Raw genomic sequence first — 21,201 nt, forward strand, 5'->3', positions numbered from 1 at the left:
AAAAAAGTTCCTAGAAACAAGAACTTAGTGAAGAGACAATCCAGATTTCTACAGAGACCTGAGAAGGTTTTTTTCAGTTCTGCATATTCCTGAGTTGAGCCATTTTTTCCTGTCTACTCTTTTACACTTAAATTCTGGGCCCTTTATTCAGTTGAGAAGGCTTGTAATTCAATCTTAGCATTGTTCCAGTCTGAAAAATGATCCCATCAAAACACTCAAAAAACATGATGCAGAAACACACATTGTACCAGGTAAAATCTAGCAGAAATTGGAGAAGATCTGTCCCAAGTGGGAGGTAATAAGGTTAGCTAGAATGCAGCCTTCTCTTCACCTGCTGCTTTGTGCTACATTTACCAGAAGGCATGTTAGTTTTCATATAGTTTCAGGTCTGAGCTGTCTCTGTGTTAAATTCAAACTTTGCTGAAGTTCATTGTCAGTCAGTACATCACTGCAGGATGAAGGAGTCGAGAAAAACTCAGCAAAAAGCACTGGATTTTTGTGTATTTATGTCTCCCAACTCTCTCAAATAAAAGACATATGAGTACACATTCAGAAGTAGCACCTACCACTAATCTAGGAAAGAAATGACACTAAGATTCTAAAACAAAAAATTCCTTCTTCTTCAAGGAAGCAGAATATAATGAGTGCTTGGAAATAGAGCTCTTGGATTCACATTCAGTGACTGAGATGTGGATGTATACAATCTCATTTTCTCACACTTACACTGTGCTGTTGAGTTTGCTTTTACAACAGAGGCTAGTAATACCAGCTGAGATGTTCCAGATCTTCAATCTGGCCCATGCCTACCACAGCAGAAGAGAACTGGCCCTTCTAAGACAGTGTGTCACATCCCTGAACTGTTGTGGCAGCCAAATGAATCAAGCCAGATTTATCTTTATATATGTATGTATAGTTCACCTATACTCCAAGGAATAAATAGGCACTCTAGGGTACAATCCACCTCTTCACATTTAAATATATCAGACAAATCCTACTTTAGTATTTCCTATTTCCTCTGTCTCTGACTTGGAACTTATTTTGATCACATGCCTCGGAGCTTCATGGCAGCACTTTAAACGCAGTATTTCTGACTTACCTTTGCCTCAGAAAATGTGAAGTTTGCTCCGGGCTATAATACATTTGTTTTCTGAACTGACAGTTCAGAAATACTAGCTTTCCAGAGCTGGTTTGGGCATCCATCCAACAGTTTGTCACGCGGTACAGAAGCACCTGACCTGCTGAAGATATTTTGTATTCAGATCATTTAATCACATTTTGTTTTAAGTAAATTAGCCCACTGGTCCCTCACATGTTATATCCATTACCTAGATTCATCTTGCAATGTTAGTGCTGTTAAATTGCCAGTAGCTGCTCTTATTCTCTTTGAGGTTATTAGGACTTAGACAGCAATTAAGCAACATGTCGACTGCACTAGTGTTTCAACATACAGTATAAGAGCTTATAAGAAGATTGAATAGTCGCTCCTGACTAACAGAGCATGTGGCTACATATTGTGCTGTAGAAGCCAGCATACAAAATCATATTCCCAGGACAATATAATGAATAAGTTAAAATATGACTTGACAAAACTTCAGAGGATGTACCGTGAACATTCTTTTCTGAATTTTGCCATGAAAATTGATTCATTAGCAATTAGGACTAGAATTTGTACCATTTGCATGTCTACTCAGGTAAAGCTCATTCTCTTTCATCTCTTCAGGTGATACAATTATTGAATCAAAGGCAGGATGATGCATTAGGAAATGTTCTGTCCAATCTGTGGGAAAGAGCACTCTGCAGCTGTGTATTTATCATGCAAATACACTACATTTGCAAATATTCCACAACTGACTTTACAGAAATATTTCATCAGTGATTTCAAGGGTGGATATTCCTTCCCCATGAACCCTCATTAACTATGTGAAAAAAGTGATTGTAAATTCAGGCTGTATTTTATAATCTGTGCTCTGGTAATTTTGACCCACAGAAGGCCCGCTGTTGCTTATCAGATTAACCAAATATTTTTGGGTTTTAACTTTTAATTGCCAGTATAAAAATTGTAATTGAATAATCAAAGAAAGAACGTAAAAAATTAGGCTTGTTTGTGAGAAAATAAAACACATTTAATATGTTCAGTAAATGCTTTACAGTTCCTTCAGCTCTTCCATGATTTTAGTCATGTGGTAGCTCGTAATAGCATGGTTCAGTTGCTTAAACACAAGCACTATGTGAGATCATTAGAGTGTCCTACCTCAATTTTAGCTGCTGATTTGGAGGTTCTCTGCAGGCAGCATCCTATCTGCCAGTTCTGTGTGGATTTTGAATTGAAAAAAAAAGGGCTTCTTGATTAATATGTCTATTAGATAATTTAAAGTGATAAAAGAGGGATAAATCCACTCATAAAAATGCTGACATAGATATAGTTTGCTATTAAGCTTTGCAGTTCATTATTAACTATCTTATATCTAGAATGCTCTTGAAAGACAATAAACTTTATAATATGAAATTTTTACTTTATTCATGTATTAACAAGTTCTTCAATAATACGTATTTGTCCAACTTACAATACTATTACGTTTGTGGTATTGTGAGTGCAGGTTGGATCTTGACAATACCTTCAAGATAATAACATGAAAATAACTTGAAGAATATTAATTTGGCCTAATAATATCTCTGGCATAGAAAGATATTAGGTTTTACCCTGTTTAAAAAGAGTCATTAAGAAATCTCTCACTCATGGGAAGAGATTAATCTCACCTAAATTAAGACATCTGAAATTTAAGTGTGTAGCTTAAGCTGGTTTTCCTGGCTCCCTCTGCAGTCAGTGGAGAGCCATTCTTCTTACCCGTGTTAAAAGCAAACTTGTGATCTGGAGGACCTCATTTCTCTCTGTGCTTAGAGGGATTCAAGATGATCTTGAACAGGGACAGGGACACCTGATCCCAGTAGCAGAGAATCTGTTCTATACTGCTGGGGCATGGGACACTTCTTGAAATTGCTGGAGATCCTTGAACAGCTTTTCCATGCTCAAGACACAGGCCTGTGTCAGGAAAGAGATATACTTTCTTCATGTAGCTGAGCTTGGTAACCAAATTATCCACTCTTTGTTCTACTTCTTTCCAAGACATCATTGCCAAGGAGTTCCATATGGCTATGGCACACTCTTTAGGAAGTTCTGCCATGTGGTTTGCATACACTGGACTTCATCTGCATTTATAAGGGGATTGCTCATTCTATGAATCTTATAGAGTACTTCCAGCATAGCTAATTCTCTCAGGTACTGGATACTATGCTCCATGGTGTTCCATGCATCTCGGTTCAATAACAGACCATACCTTTCCCTCCTTCTTGACAGGAGCAACCTCTGGAGGCTGAGAATTTCTGTACTTTTCCCAATCTCCTTGTCAATGCCTGCATACTGGGACAGGAATCCCAGCTGCTTGGCTTTGCTACCATAAAAGGCTCTCTCCCTATTTAGCCTCCTTTGTTTAAATATGGAGACCAAAATACTTCTGATGGTAGTACATAGAATGATAGCCTAGTTGCTTGATGGCAGTTCCCATTTAGACCTCCTGCTTTTGCAGCTAAGTGCTTCTCTTAAAAAAGCTAACTTAGTGAGAGGTGAAGCATAGTTTTTCTTCTATTTGTTAAGTACTTAATGCTTAAAGGTCTCAACAATTATCCACAGGCTCTTCCCTCTCAGAAACATGACATGCTAACACATCCTTTATAATAGAGCAGTTCCACGAAACCAGTCTTTTCCTGAAAATTAAAACTCTTAATGTATACCCAAATATCTCTTCACACTCAGAAGAAGGTTGAGAATTGAGTAAGCATGATGCTTCATATAGAATCTCTCAATATTAATAAATAAGTGCAAAATATACCGGGATATTTCTTTCTTCTATATATCTCATATTTTTAAGATATAAGCCTACATAAAACGCAGTCTATTATTTTGCTGTTGAGCTTCATCCTTGTAGCTTACCGTTATTACCTCAAAATGGTTTCTAGTTACATATAAAACACCTCTTGGTCTGTAAATATAAAAAAAAAGGTAAACTGTAGCGCCCACCTTCTGTAAGTTAGATGCAGGTGAGTGTTGGGTATTTGTTAATGTCTATTGTCTGGTACATGACTTCGGTGTTCACTTTGGATAACACAAGCTCCTTCTGTGAAATGAACATCTTTTCAAAGAACCAACCATGTTTCAAGAGCATGGAGTTATCTGCTTGTCACATGCTGTAGGGATGGTAACTCTGAGATAGCCACACACTGTGTGCCCTCCTACACCGGTAATACATACCATTGTTTGAGATTCTCTGCCGCAAGCAAGCAAGACACAATAACTACTGACAAACATAAGACCCTATTCCACATGTACAGTAAAAGACAAATTATTTGGAGATTAAAAGTAGAGCTAAAACCACATCCTGCAGCATTGGTGCAGTACAGTTCAAATAAAGAAGGAAAAGGAATTTAAACTGTCTGCCTGGGGAAAACATTCTCATTTGAGGGCTCAGTAGAGGACTGAAGCACCTATACTGAAAAAATGTATCAGAATAATAATTATATTAGTGATGAGAAAAAGATAGCACCTTTATGGAGTGCAGTAAGAATTGAACCTAAACATTGTTACATATCTTCTGCTGTTTCACAAAAACACAGTCCTAAATCAATGCTGAAATTGCAGAAATTCTACAAATTTACCTTAATTCAGAAGTTGATAATTCTTGGGGAATGTTTACAGACTGGTTAAAGAAAGCAGAACCAAAAACCCATCCATTAATAAGTTACTGAATTAAAGAAAAGCATTTGCAGCAGACAAGTGATTTCAAAGAAAAGTTAAGGGACAATTCATAAGTCTGAAGGGACATATCATACATAGAATGCAAAATTAAGAAAACAAAAATAATCTGCTAAATGTTGATGCTTTCATGAAATATATATTTGATATGACTGTTTTCATTTGGACTGCTACTGAAGATGGTAAGGGGACACAACAGTATCAGAAAATCTGTTTAACAACAAATACACCAGGAGAAGAGCAAGGAGTAGTGTGTAGGGATCATTACAGATTGTATATTTTTATTATGGAACAGTCTCACAGTGCCAATTATTGTTGGTTCAAGGACAAACACTGTGAAAAGAAAGTGGGACATACACAGAAAAGATGTACAGGTCAGTGCAAAAAGCACCTCATGGGGACAATACCTGAGAATTCCAGAATCATCATCTTGCAGACGACAGCACAGAGTCCATGGAGAATACCTTAACATCTCCACAGCTGTTTAATTTAGAAGTTATTATTTGAATTCCTTTGCAAGTGAAAGCAATGCAATATAAAATTGAGCTTTATCCAGAGTCCTCTGCTTCTTATAATCTCATGGCAGGTTTGTCAGAGGCTACTTAAGAAGGTGAAATTGCAGAAAACTTCAGTGTTTCTAAAACATATACTATGAAACCCCTCACTCCCCTGAGTGTTATACTGGTGAAGGTAACATATAACTGTAAACAACATATGTTAAATCCTTATGTTGTGAAACTAGGAGGTCATGCATTATTTGGTACAGGATGTCTGAGAAAGATTCAGTTGGACTGGCAAAGTATAATGTGTTTGCAGGTTTGAAAATAACTATGGACTCCAGCCCAAAACAAAAATAACTTTTCTCAGTGTTTATACAATGAAAACTGTCTTTAGAATGGTATCAAAACCCCAGACATCATCAAGACATATCAGCATAATGTAATTGGGATAAAAAGGCAAACAGAATAGGTTGGGTGTATTAAGCAAAGTTAAAAGAGAAATAGAAAAATATTAATGCATCATTCAAGTCAATCTTGATGTCTCTTTATGCTATAAAGTCTTTATGGATTTATTTCTTCTTTTTTTTTCTGATTAAAAAAGAATCAGTTGTCTGTGCGCCTGAATCCATCCACAATTCAAAAATGAAACAATTTTTAGTAACCAGAATGGATTCATATTGTAAGCATAACATACATTGCTGTTATCAGAACTATTGTTGAACTGGAACTCAGAAAATTTATTTTTCATCTTTTTGATTTGCATTTCCAGTTCATAAAACAAAATGTTGTTTTCCAAGTTTCCATCAAGTATGTCCAGGATTTCCTATGGGTTAACTAAATAGTCTCAAATTGCAATCACAGACAAATTAATATAATCTAAGAAATTTTCACCCCTCGGAAGCTTTTTAAAAGCTTCTGAGGAAAAAGAAATTCCTGTTCTCTGAAGTGTACTAATTGATCCAATAGATAATCTTGGCCTATTTCAATGCAAAGCCAAGCACAGGAGCTTAGATCATCACCAGAGCAAAGACTATAGTATGTAGCATCACAGACTCAGTGAATAATGGTAGTTTAATAAGTCTTATAACTCTTTTCTTTCTCCAAGCTGCTCTGGCACATGAAGGTATGAAGGCTTTGCTGATAAAGTCACATCAGGAAGAGAGAGACAGTATTTTCTTTCCTTGTACGTATGTGGTTTCAGAATAGTGACTTTTAGGAAATTTTACAGCATACATGGAGGACTCTCAGTTAAAGTTGAACAAACCCACTTACTCCACATTTGCACTATTAACATCAATAGTAAATTGCATTTCACTCATCAGTCATGAAGACTTGCTTTTGAAGTGCTAATATACCTTTTCTTCCTTGTAAGTCATTATCCGTAGAGAAATTACTTTTTCAATGGAACTTTGTGATCTTCCTCAAATGGCAGTTCCTGTGGCAGATGGGAAAAAATGTCCTCCAGAGAGGGTGTAAAAACTAGTTAAGACTGCAACATATTCTGTATCATGATAGAAATGCTGCAGTAATGGATTTGTAATTTTTATGTGAGACTTTACTTGGTATGAGTCTTTCAGATGTAAGGATTCAGATCAGGGGATGTACTGAAGGCCTCACAAAGACTTGCCTGTTTTTTATTACTGTAGCCATTTAAGACCCTACTAGAGCAATAATAGGTACAAATAAGTAAGCTTTGCTTACTTCTAACTTATGACTATGTACTGCTATTATTGATATAGCTGTCTTCCTGTCTTCATTTTGAGAAAGAGGAAAAGAATTCTTGTCTTTGTTTCACAGTCAGATAAGATAAGCCATAGTGGTCTCAAGGTCTTGGACTAGACCTAGATTTACTCTTTTACCCCAGTTTTCCATTCCTCTTACTGTTGAGGCTTCCTAGGTTTTAGAGCTGTCTATGGATGCTATCTAATCAAGTTCACAAAATTTATTCTTTGTGGAAGCTGATTGAAAACTCCTAACAGTTGCAGCAGCAATACATAATGAAATACACCCATGTCTCACCTAACATAAATTTAAGATACAACCAGTGTGAATATATGATCATGGGATGCAAGACTTTCTTCCAGGTTCCTTAACCTAGAAGTTGACACAAAAGCATAATAAGAGACAGGAAAAAAGTCTGTGTATTCAAGTATTCAAGACTATCTTTTAAACATGTTTTGCCAATGGCTATTATCTTTTTTTTTCTGGTGTAGACTTTGAATGCATTGCAAAGATTAATTTTTTCCTTGTGTGGGAAAGGTATGCTGTGAAAGGTTAAAAGCTTAGATGACAGCCTCTGTGAGTCTGTTCTTCTACTAAATAATACCTACAGTACATACTTTTAATTATAGGATATTTAATTTTTGTAGTGCAATTGCCATGATTCTCACAGCATTACCTGAAGAATGTCTTACTTTTTTAGAGTGAGATAAGCATATCTGATTTTCTTGTAATTGTGCTGCACTTACTATGCAATGACATAGTAAATAAGTTGTGAATAAAAAAATACTGGTAAGTTTCTTTGTAGTATATTTAATCCAAATCTGGGTCATGAGAGAGTGACAGAACTCAGAGCATCTCATGGATTATCAGATGTCAGCTGCTTTGTTGCAGCTATGGTAAGAGTGGGATGCAATTGAGCTCTAAATGTGAAGTTATTATGTATTAGAAATATTATAATTGTAATTTAAAAAGATGCTCACAACAAAAAAAAACCATCCAAGTGTTTTTATAAAAAGGCAGTCTAGACATTTTGTGTATTAGTAACTGTAATAAATATTTTTACCATTAAATCCCATGAGAATTTAGTATAGTTGCTCCTCAAGACTTTGAGGTGATGCATTATCTTTTAAAAAAAGCATGGTTAAAATTTAACCATGCTCTTTCCCTAACCCTACCGCTCTTTACTTGATCAAATTTTCATGTATGTCTCTTCAAGAAACCAAAACAACTGAAACCAGAACAAATAAACTAACCAAACAAATAGCAATGTAAGTGCATGCTTATCTCTAAATACAGGATGATACTATTAAAAGAGACCGACATGATTAAAGATAAACTCAAAAGTTATTTTCTCAGTTAGGGTGTGGATGGAACAAAACATTCCTTAAATGCTTCTCTGCTTAGCTCAAGATTTCTTCTGACAGAAAGACTGGTTAGCTAGTGTAAAGCAAATGTGATAGCTATCCTAGTGAAACAGCCTTGATGGACATACTGCAGACTTTTGTGATGGCTTCTAACTTACACCCTGGTCATTCTTAGTTTCCTTGACTCCTAACAGAATCCAGGCATTTTTACGTACTGGGACATTTATAAGCACTCTCCAAATAAATGGAATTCATTTAATCTAATTTGAAATATTTACTCACATAGTTTAGTAAAGCTAAAATAATCATCTTGGTTTCCCTTTCCAGTCAATGGGAAGAAAAAATGGTTCAAAAGTATCACCTGTTTTGCAAACTCATTTAGAGTTTAGATGCATTGTCCTTCAGGTGTTTTTCTCCATTTATTATGTGAGGGTGAATTGATTCATTTTAGAAAACTAGCAACAACTCTATAGATACTGAATTAAATGTGAAATGAATCCCTACTTTTTTCTCTAGCACACTCTTCTGAATCCAGCTTTAGCCAATATTGGGCCTTTAGACATACACACAGGAAAACAAATTCATATACCTTCTAGATAGTCCCCCAAACAGTTTATTCACTATAACAGAGCACTTGGGCAGTTCAACTCGCTGTACTGTGCTGTCCAGGATTTTTCTTTGTAGTTCAACGTGTTTCCTCTGATACAGATAATTTCACTTCAATGTAGCATAAATTCTTTACACTCACTTCCGTCACTGTGTTCAGGCCATTTTTCTGATATGGATTTATTTTTGTTTTAAAGACAGTCAACTCACATGAAAATTTTTGGGTTTCCTCCCTCCTACACATTTTTGCTGTTTAGGTTCCAGTTGAATAAGTGCCATCCTCGACTTTTAAGGTACATTTAGCGCTTTCTCTTTATTTTATTTACTTATAATAAATCCCACTGAAATCAAAGGTATGACTTTTTGAATGCGATACCATGAATGAGAGTAACAGAATCTATCCTACAGTAAAATTTCTTGAAGAAATCTTTGAGGTTTTTCAGTAGCACTTTAAAAACAAAGCATTGAACATAATATATAATAATGTAAATTCCATCAAACACGTGTCATTAACATTTAGCAATCTTGTTTATTCAAGTCAATCCATCTATATATACAAATCTGATATTTGCCTTTTTAAAAATTTAACATGCCTAAGTGCCCATAAATCAGTTATGACAATCATTGTTAAAGCAATCAATAGTAAGGAATATGCATTAATTCAAATAATATTGATAGCCGCATGAACCTGCATCAGTCTTCTGTGAAATAAGAAAAATGATGCATCTTTTTAAAATCAATATTTTCCTTTTTATGTCATTCATTTGAAGAGTATCAATAATACATTACTTTATACCTTATGTGTCAGTAGCCTTACTTCTAAATGTAGAGATATCTTGAAAAACTATCGAAGTGAAGCAAAAGAAAAAAATTATCAAAGCAATGACCTGCTAAAAAGCTTACATTCATTCATTGTATTGTAGGTATTCATCTGAACTAAAATATGTATGGGCAGCATTACTGGTTGGATATATTATTTATGACTCAGACCACGATAACAGATGCTTGTATACCACATTTGTCCTGGAGTTAAAGAGCAAGAGGAACAGTAAGAGAACTCAGTATTGCCTTTATCTATCTTCAGACATTAGAACCATGAAGTTAGGCAGGTGTGCAGACCAAAGTGGAAATACAAGATGTGGAATTACAACATCCATTCATCACAAAAGAAACATTTTAATTGGTTATATGTGGAAAATATCTACTTGACAGTCAGTTTCTCACTTTTCACATAAGTGCTTTGCTGCTTGGATGCCTAATCTTGTTTAGTATAGGGAAAGTAATTTGACATGAAAGTACCTAGATGGCTGCCGAAAATTAATTGCCAATTAAAAAAGAAAAATGTTTGTGCTACTCTATAAACAAGCCAACATATAAACCTTTCAGTCTTGTTGCTTTATTTATGTCTTTGTAGATCTGGTTTCAAGCTATTTGCATACAATTTACAAATTCATATTATAATTCTCCAGTATATTTATGATTTTATAGTTGTATATATTTTACCTCTATGAAAAATATTTATTTCTTTATGCTTCTGTTGCTTATTATTTAACAAAAACATTTCATTATATTTGATAGTTTATGTCTCTTCCTTAGAATAAGACATTTTTATTTGTAGGGCTCAGAAGGCGAGGTTTATTTTTCCCCCACATTAAAACAAAAAAGCCAAACCTCAAAACGATGAACTCCTGTCTCTTACTTCCCATAGCGTCCTCAGTTTTCTTTCAAGCAAGGATGAATACCCCAATGATTCAAAGTATAAAGGTTAATCTGAGTGGAAAATGAAGGCTTTAACAGGATTGTAAAGCTTAAGGACTCCTTTCAGCACTAAAGAGACTTTTGAAAGTGGCTGAGCCATAGAAATTTCATGAGTACCATGGAATGGCCTGCTTAGATCCAAAATACAATTCAAATGGCACAGCTGGCTGAATCCATGAGTAGAAATGGATATTGACTTCCATTTTCTTTCTTCTCCTCCTCCCAAAATTAATTTTCGACACATTGGGTAGATTGTGTGAATCAATGTTATCTCCACATAAATGTTAGCAATTATGTGTAGAATAGATCACTGAATATTATAAATTTAAAGAAATTATAGAAAAATGATAAGAATTTCAAGAATTATTTTTAAACTGTAACATAAGCATATCTCTTTTAAATTTTTAAAGTTCTTGATTTTTTTTGTCTTTGTTAGTCTTGGGTTTTTTGTTTGTTTTTAAAATTAAAATGTATTCCCTGTGAGTGAAATTCAGCCACTTTACCTTACATTAGTAAATTGAAAATATCTATGGTTGTTCAAAGCTAATGCTCCTTATATTAACCTTTTTATTCAGTCTTCAAGTCTGCATGAGTGAGGCAAGTTGTTTGCTAAAGCCAATCCAAAAGCCAGATTTTAATGAGGGAGGGAAAAAAACCTCAAACCAACCAGACCAAATCAGAACAAAACAATACAGAACAGAACAAAACCCACATCCACAAAGTTTTCAAGAACAAGTTTTGACAATTGTAAATCTCTTGGCAAAATATGAGTCCAAGACACCTGATCTACAGATTTAACCAGCATGGAAGACTCACTGCCAATACTTTGGGAAGATTTTTTCAAGATAAAATTATACAATAGGAAATTCCTATGCACAGTTAAACATCGCTCAGTTTTCTCACAAAATCTATGATCCCATGTGAAAATCAACAGGGTGGAGATAATGTCAGGGTCACTTACTATGACTGTGCCAAACAGCTCTGTAATCCTCAAAAACCAGACACCTACAATAGTCATCACTCAAGACATGAATTAAGAAACAGTGACCTGTCTTGTTTTTCTTTTCTATTTCAAGTAGAATTTAAGAATAAAAATGATAAGTCATACGTAGATTTCATTCAGTGCAACTTTTTATTGGAGAAGAAAGCTAATAAAGAACTTTAATGTAACAGTTTTTAATATAAATAAAAATAATCCATAATATTTCATTATATTTCTTATATTTTCAAGTATTTGTTGATATTATGCCCATTTTGTCATTCTTATTTGTAGTCCTTTAAAAGATAGGTATCATAGAGATTATGGAAAGGCCTGTCAATGTGAAAAGTTATCAAAAACCTCAAAGAAGTGTGTTCAAATCAGTTCTCAGAATTTAAGACATTCAAATTGGAATGCATTTGCCATTAGTAAGGCTTCCAAAATATTTTGGCTTAAAATTAAATATTTTATGAATATGTAGCTAATTATCCTATCTTGATTTTCTTTAAAACATATCATACAAGTAATTCTTAATACAGGCTTTGAATCACTCACAGTTCTATAATATGGATCTCTCAGAAAGTATTGGACAATTGTGTATCTGTCTTCCTTTTCTAATATGTGATAACAGAGAAACAAGTAAAATTGACAAGTTAATAAAATCTTGAACCATTAGATACACAGCCATAATTAAAGAAATAGAGACCTACACAATCTTCAATAGGTGAATGCTTTGGTCTGTGAGCAGGGGATAAGTGCAGTCATATTTCTGTGCAATATTCCATTACATTAGGTATTTGCACCCCAAATTTTTAGTGGACTCCTCCAGTTGACTCTAAAAAATATTAGAAATTTTACATTTTTCTCTCTTTAAATTACATACAATAATGTATGGGCTTCTGTTTTTTACTGTCCCACAAGAATCACAAGACCGTCACATTACTTATCACAAGACACACAGAAAAAGATGTGGGCTGTCCAGAGGTGAAGCACAAACTCCATGTTCCTTCATTTCGGATATCTACTGCATCTTTTTGGTGGTTCCTATCGCTAAAATCAACAGGATAACCAGGTAGCCATAGATGCAAGTAGGAATAGCATTTGAAAGAGATTTATCTTCTCCATAATAATCCTCACAGCTGAGGGCATTTTTAAGTTGGTTTACTATCTTGTGGTCTTTTTGGTCTCCTTATTTCTGTGAGGAGTTCTATCAAACATTGTAATAAAAACAGTCAAACATAAAGTATCTACCCCTTACATTCTCAAGATATTACTGTAGTCTGTGCTTTTGGACACAGATCTAGACGCAAGATTTAGAATTAATTATTTTAGCTTCCCTCTAGCAATGGAGACAAAAATCCTGAAAATCTCCAATTACTTCAAATAAACACCAGAATTCTCTCAGCTATGTAGGTCATCCTTCACTTGCTCTTAACTAACTATAGAAAGCAGTTCAAAGTCCTCTGCGACTGACCCGCTTAAGATACCCTGCCTTCCTGTGGCCCATAATAGTGTTAGGTTGCTTCCCACTGGAACAATAACATAGCATATTGCAAAGGAAATCTTGTGAGAGTTGTGAATCTCTCCGTAAAGGGAAATTCAGCGGTAAACCTCACCTGTGGATTCATTTGCCCACTAAAAAATTTTCAGTTTTCATCTCAAAGCTTTTTTCTTATGTTTCACTTTGGAAATAACAGCCTAGTCATCCTTAGCTGCACCTATACAAACAAACAAACAAGTGAAAAAAAAATCCTATCAACATGGTAAACACAGTCCCTTCCTAGGACAGAAAAAAAGCAGGAAAAAGTTTTCTTTTCCTTAAAGTACTTAATAGATATATTGACAGAAATTAACATATTCTATTGAACTGAAAATGTAAAATATATATTGGTTATATTAATAAATTACAAAATCATACACTAAACTTATTTGTAGATCACATAGAATTAGTTGTTCTTGTGAAAGCTCCATTAAGTTATCTTTTCCCAAACATCATAATGTTGTGAGAAAATAACTGCCAGCAGCATCTAGTACATCAATTTCTATTTCTCCTGAAAGCAGAAATTTTAAAAGCAGGTTCCACTTTTTTATCACTTGTGAGTATTGGGTTTCTCAAAAATCTACTTGCTTATTAAAAGTTTGGAGCTGAGCCACAGTCTACCAGTTCAGTTCTCACCTTCTTGTCCTACACCCCAGGTACTTTTATAATTCTTCATGAACAGAGTTGGTTAGTTCAATATCTATCTATACTATGTAGTTATATTCTTAACAAGCATTCATCAGCTGAGGATAGCTTTCATTTCTTAAGTGTTTGGTGATCAAATTCCTTACACATTGTAGTAGTACAAGATATATAATCAGATCAACATAAGCTTCACACTTACAGCAATGTCTGTGAAAGAATGTTCCACAGAGGAAATTATTTTTTCAGTAGTGCCAAATCAAAACTGAGCCAACAGTACCACTTCATGTTTCAACTTTCTGTGTTTCTTGTCATGTCACATACTGAAAACCAAGATAAGTAACTCAGCAGTCATCACTGTATTCAACCTTTCAAAGAAAACAAAATATCCAATTTAGATAAAGCAATGTATACAAATTTTCACAGATATTTAGACTTGAAAAATACAACCAATTATAAATCAATAATTTTACAGCTGTATTGACATGACATTGCAGGATTCATTCTTTCTTTCCTTGATGAGTATGCTTAGATACATGTAAAGATGGCTTTTTTCGCTTACCCTTCTGGTGGAATAATACCTGGTTTTGAATTAAGTAAATAAGCTCCAAGTATATTTTAGTGTTCTCTTCTATGCTAGCTATCAGAATTAGCAGCAGCAAAGGGGGAACAGTTAAAATCTGAATGGTTTTGAACTTTTTAATTTATTACTGGGGTTTTCACAAAAGAGGAAAAAAAGTCTCAAAGTTTTACTTAAAAGGAAGTACTGTTCTATCTTTAGGAAAACTGACTTCTGACCCCAGCAAAATAATCTTCAGGCCTGGGAAGTTTCCATCCAGGTACATATGTATTTCTCTAGGTCTTTCCATTTACCATGTTTCCTAATTTGTGATACTCACGAGAAACAGTGTCTTGAAGTAACATAATTTGCATTTATTTGTACATAAAATATGCCCAGAAAAGAGAGAAATCAGAAGCTGTCAATTTTAGGATTAGTTCTGTTGATATATTATTGATCACAGGTTTTTTTCCTTTTTCTGCAGAGACTCTGTGACATAGCAACTAAGAGAAAAGTTGCAGCACTTTCCACTTTTATCACTTCTTTCAAATAAGCAACTCAAAGTCCCTGTCTCAGTTACTTACTAAATGGAAGGAATTACGTTCCTACCTTCTAGGCCTTCTCCATTGAATCCTACTAAAGAAAGACTCTGAAACATGAAAAATTAATAGAGCCAAACAATAAAGGCTCTTAACAAATATTTAGAAATTTCAGACTATGTTTGCAATAAAAAAGAGCATAAAAATTACAAACTTTGCTCATCAAACCCTGTATTTTAAAAAACTGTGATTTCAGGACACACAAGAGATGTAATGCAACAAAATTATTCATGCAAGTTTTAAGAACACTTCTTAGTGGAACTGTTACAGCACACTGATGCAGAGCTCCATGTAGCCTCACCACTTGTACTGAGCTGCAACATTTGTGAGTTTGGTTCAAGCATCATGTCCATGGCTATATTGCTTTTCCTGATCCCAGACCTGGTTGTTAGCTGTTGATACTGGTAAAGCCAACCCAGCTTTGCATACAGAAACTACTGATTGTCTGAAGCTCTCCTTGCTAAAGAAAAGCATACAGTGAAACTTCTGACAATATGTGTTAAACAGCATTGACTGTCATGACTCTATCAATACTTCCCTTAGAAAATGCAGCACATGACTCTGATGTTGTTTTAATAAACAGAGGTAAAATCCAAGTCATTATAAAACTTTTTTTTTCTTGCAGAGCAGTCTGACTTTGTTCTAGATAGTAATGTGACCAAAGTGGAAAAAAAAAAGCACCTAGTTTTTAATGAGCTGTCTCAATAGTATTCATCAAAAAGCAAGCTCAGGATTCACCAAAATCAAACATGTTTATTTGTGTAAGCTGTGGTATTAAGTGGAGCACTTCATGCCTTAGTACACAACTGATTAGAAATCATGAAATAGGAGTGTATTTCTGATGTAAACTGTCTGAAGCAGCAAGTCCCAGCTCAGATGTAAGGTGCAATTTAAAACACTATTGCTATTTGATCTATACAAAATTCTTCCATACTATCTCTTTTTCACATTATTATTTAACTATTATACTTAAAGTTATTATTATAATTTAACTGTTAAAACTCAAAATTTTTCCCATACAAAATATGACTTGGGATATTTGGAATAGAGATGATTTGTTTATGTATTGTTTTAATCACTTCTAAGGTAAATAAACAATGTTATTACCTTTTGAGTTTTGTTTATATTCTGAAATCAAATAGTTCTAAATCATAGCCTCTTTATTTCTAATATCAGTCATTGAAGATGTGTTTTTTTTTCACATGCTAATTTAACTAGAAAGGCCTGCTACACATTTCAACACATTTTAGAGACCATGAAAATATTTTACAAACTAAATTATAAATTTTACTCAAACTTTAGATGAGCAAGCATTTTGATATTGAAGTTTTACCCATAACCTTCTTGCACTAGTTTGTCTCCTGTATATCACAACCCTGTGTGCCCTCAACAGCTCATTATAATAAATAATCTCAGAGTTCCTATAATGTATCAGGATTCAATGTCCATGTTGCCATAAGAGCTGAAACATTCACCTCAGCCTCAGTTTCCAACAGAGAAGTTTCCAGCAGAACTGCCTGAGAATATGCCTTGGCTAACAGTCTAAGGTATCAAAAAAAAAAAAAAAAAAAAAAAGGTGATTGTCACAGGTCCTCCTTCAAAAACATAAAAATATTTATTGGTAAAATCACTAGGTAGCAATTTCTATAACCTATTTAGTAGATACTGCCTGTGTTTGAATCCTTTCTCTGTTCTTTTACAGTTATCAGTGTTCTTCTCTCCCTTTCTAAGTATAGCATCTACTTCTACACAATTATTTGAGATAATATGAAATTACTTTAGAATCAGTATAACTAAGTTAAGCCATACATTCTTACTTTTCAGGGTATATTTAAAATTCCCTGAAGAAAATAGCATATTCACAACAGATGAGGACAATGTAAACCATCATCATGCCGAAAACGAGCTAAGTTCAAGATTCTCACACTCTGGAGGAAAATTTTAACTACTGAACTGCTGCATAAGAGCTAAGAGAAAGCTCATTTGTGTTCAAAAAATTAACTTAGTCCCTCGATAAAAAAAGGATCCTATTTGCAATTTCTTAGGCTCTAGAGAAGGCAAGATTTCATTTGTATAGTTTCTCCCCAAAATCTTGAAATTGTTACTTAAAAGAAAAAAAACATTTCCATTTTCTTGCCATTCTTTTCTTCACCATGTAACTATTACCACAAGTTCTGTAAGGATAGTAGTTAGAATTTTAACTAGATGCTACAAAGTGATATCTTTCATAAGGGGATACCTCCTTGTAAACCAGCTAGAATATACTAGTCACTCAAACTTATAATGCCTCATCAGTATTTGCAACAAGAACATATAGTAGTCCTAAAATTACATAATTTTTTTTTTGTATTATCAATGTTTGGGATTCACTCGACTGTGTGATATTACCCTCCCTCATAAACTTGAATAATTGTGTTTCAGTCAGTGTGCTGCTACTCCAAGAGGTAAAGAACATTATGGACTTCTGTCAGAATGGCTGGTTGGCTGTAGCACCACCTAAAAGTCTGCAGGATTTATATGAAGAGCCATATAACCCTTGGGCTATGTTCCTGTCAGCCTTTACAAGCTAAACAGTATGAAAGCTGTCAATACCTAGATGAGAAACTTAAAAAAAAAAAAAGAAAATAAAAAGGAAAAAGAACTATTGTAGGAAGTAATGTTGACTGTCTTCTGCATATCAAACTTCCCTGAGTCAGAACTCAACCAGCATTGCAGCATTTTGTCAGGATAGCTTGTATTAAGCATACTGCTCAAAAGTGATGGAAAATTGCTGACAGAAAATAAACAGCTGGATCAATTTTCAAAATGTTTTATGAGGCTCTCATAGGGAATTTCCTGTAGGGTTCAATTATAGTGACTGGACTTTCTGTTCTGGTCTTGAAAGTCGTCTTTTTATTTAGATGCTTTCTTACAGAAGTAAAGAGCGATCTTTATATTCCTAGCCATAAAATTCTAAATCTCAAAGCCATATTAGGTAGTGTTTCCAAGATAATGTAAGGCTTCATAATTTCAGGATGATGTTGAAAAAATTTTGTCTTCCTTCACCCCAGCCACCTTCTTTCACATCCTTCTTCCTCTTGTATGTTATCTAGAAATTGAGCTGAGCTGAGTCAGATAATGGATAGCAAGAGCTGTCGAAATGGAAACCAAGCAGACACCTGTGACCTGGATGAAATGGAAAGAATAGCAGCACTTCCCTCTGTTACACAAACCTTTTGGCTGGAGCAGCAGGACTGACCAGAACTTGAGCCAGTTTTGAAACTACATGTTAAGTCTCTTAGGTGTTACAGAAAACAAATGTCTTACCACATGCAGTTATGAAAAACTAGGGTTTGGTGGGTTTTTTTATCTTATTTTCTTAAAGTAGTATATGATCCATTTTGTTCTAAATAAATCAGAACTGGTTTATTTTGTTTATTTATATAAACTCAAAGCTTACTTTGTAGTATTAAAATTCACAGAATATGTCATTATAGGATATTGTGTGCAGGCTATGTTTTCAGAAAATAAGCACTTTTGTTCAAATGTGTAAGGAAAAATAACCAGCTAATACTCAGGAGAATAACAAGATAAAGCCAAGTTATTTCTGTCAAAATTGTCTTTATTTACAAAGAATAACAAACCTGAGCGTCTCTGAATAAAGCATAAGGCAAATAGAAAAAAGCACTTTAATCTCAACAATCTCTCACTTGGAGCTTTCTATGTTATCCGGAGTTCTCAAGCAAACTTCTCACCCTCATGCATTTGATATTTTCCCTTTTTTTTTTAAACTGCCCATACCCATGTATATTTGTTTTGAAATCCAATAATATTTCCATGCTTTCGGTAAAAAACTGGCTTTTAGTTTCCAGAAGTTGTAGCCTTTGGGCTAAGGTGTGGCTAACTATTCTACACAGGACAAAATATTTCCTGGAAGATTTAGTTCTATTTTCCTAAGAGTTCATTTGCAAAATGGACCTTGATAAGATGCATCCATGAATGCTGAGAGATCTGGCAGACATCATAACGAGGCCTCTCATGATTATCTTTGAAAGGTCATGGTGATGAGGAGAGGTGCCTGAGGGCTGAAAGAAAGCAAATTTCACCCCAGTCTTCAAAAAGAGTGAGAAGGAGGACCCAGAGAACTACCAGCCAGTCAGCCTCATGTCAATCCCTGGAAAAGTGAAGAAGAGACTCATTCTGGAGGCCATCTCTATCCACATGGAGGACAGGAAGGAGATTAGGGTAGTCAGCATGGACTCACTAAAGCTAAATCATGCTTGATCAACCTGATTGCCTTCTATCATGTAACAGCTACCTGGATGCATTAGAGAAGAGCAGCGAATATTGTTTACCTTGATTTCAGCAAGGCTTTCAACTCTGTCTCTCATGAAATCCTCATAGGCAAAGTCAGGAAGTGTGCACTGGATGAGTGGACAGTGAGGTGGATTGAGAACTGGTTCAAAAGCAGATTCCAAATGTTTTTTATTGGTGACACAGAGTTTAGATGGAGGCCTGTCACTAGTGGTGTCCCCCAAGGTTCAATACTTGGCCCAGTATTGTTGACTTTCCCATCAATGGCTTGGATGAAGGGACAGATGCCTCCTCAGCCAGTTCACTGGTGACACAAAGCAGGGAGGAATGGTCCAGAGGGCCCTTCAGAGGGATCTTGACAGGCTGGAGAGATGGGCAGAGAGAAACTGTCTGTAATTCAACAGAGGCAAATGCAGGGTTGTGCACCAGGAGAAGAATAACTCTATGAACCAGCACAGGCTGGGGGCTCACCTGCTGGAAAGCTGCTCTGCAGAGAAGGATCTGGCAGTCCAGGTGGACAGCAAGCCATCCATGAGTAAGCAGTGTGCCCTGGGGTTCAAGGAGGCCAATGGTATCCTGGGATGCATTAGGAAGAGCATTGCCAGCAGGTCAAGGGAGTTGATCCTGCCCCTACAGGGAGGCCTCACCTGGAGCGCTGTGTCCAGTTCTGGACTCCCCAGTACAGAACAGAACAGACATGGGGCCCCTGGAGCAGGTCCAGTGGAGAGCTACAAAGTTGATCAAGGATCTGTAGAAACTCTCCTAGAAGGAAAGGACAATAAAGCTGAGCCTGTTCAGACTTGAGAAGAGACAACTGATAGGGGACCTTATTCTCTATAAGTATCTAAGAGAGGGTGGCAAGAGGATGGAGCCACACTCTTCTCAGTAGTGTCAACCAACAGGACAAGAGTCAATGGACAGAAAGTGATGTGCAGGAAGTTCAACCTAAACATGAGGAAGAACTTTATTGTGCAAGTGACACACACTGGAAGAGACTGCCCAGAGAGTCTCCATCACTGGAAGTATTCAAGAACTATCTGGATGCAATCCTGTGAAAGGTGCTCTAGGACAACCCTGCCTGAGCACAGAGGTTGGATCAGATATGGCCCCTTCCAACCTGTCCTATTCTCTGATTCTGTGAAAATGAAAAAAAAAAAGAAAAAAGTAATCTGTTGGTTTATGTGAACATATCTGGGAGTATCTGTATATAATGCTGGGGACAGCTCTTCATCAGGAGAGTTAATGCGAACAACTATAAAAATGTGCAATCAAATGTGGATGTAGAATCTTCCAGGGGAATTTAAAGGAGAAAAACTGGTAAGGTTTTAGATGCTAATAATTACAAGGGAATTAATCTATGAGAGCTGAGAGGTTATAAAGTCATTGAGATGACAGTGTTATATCAAAAGTGTTACGTGTAGCTCAGTGTTACATCAACATTCTCAAACACTGTCTGGGACATGCACATATTTGGGAATTTGGGACATAATTTTCAGGAGGATAACAAAACCCATAGCTTAATAATGACTGAGTTCTTCAGTTTAATGAAGAGTTGCAATCATATTAAAATTCTATATGCCAAAAAACAACTAAAAAACTCAAACCTTCTGGTCCTAGTTAAATTAATCCAAACTTTTAAATTATTAATTAAAATGTATCAATAAGTCATGAAGGAACACTGTTTCTCTGATCTCAAAAGCTCTCCAAATTTATTATAGAAAGAACTACCTCTTTTTTTCTGTGGAGAGTTTTTGTGGTGAACATTGTAATGTAGCAATGCAATTACGCAAAGATGAACAAAGGAGAGACTACCATGACTTAGGTATTAGGAC

This window comes from Motacilla alba, chromosome 1, assembly GCF_015832195.1.
Source record: "Motacilla alba alba isolate MOTALB_02 chromosome 1, Motacilla_alba_V1.0_pri, whole genome shotgun sequence".
Taxonomy (NCBI): domain Eukaryota; kingdom Metazoa; phylum Chordata; class Aves; order Passeriformes; family Motacillidae; genus Motacilla; species Motacilla alba.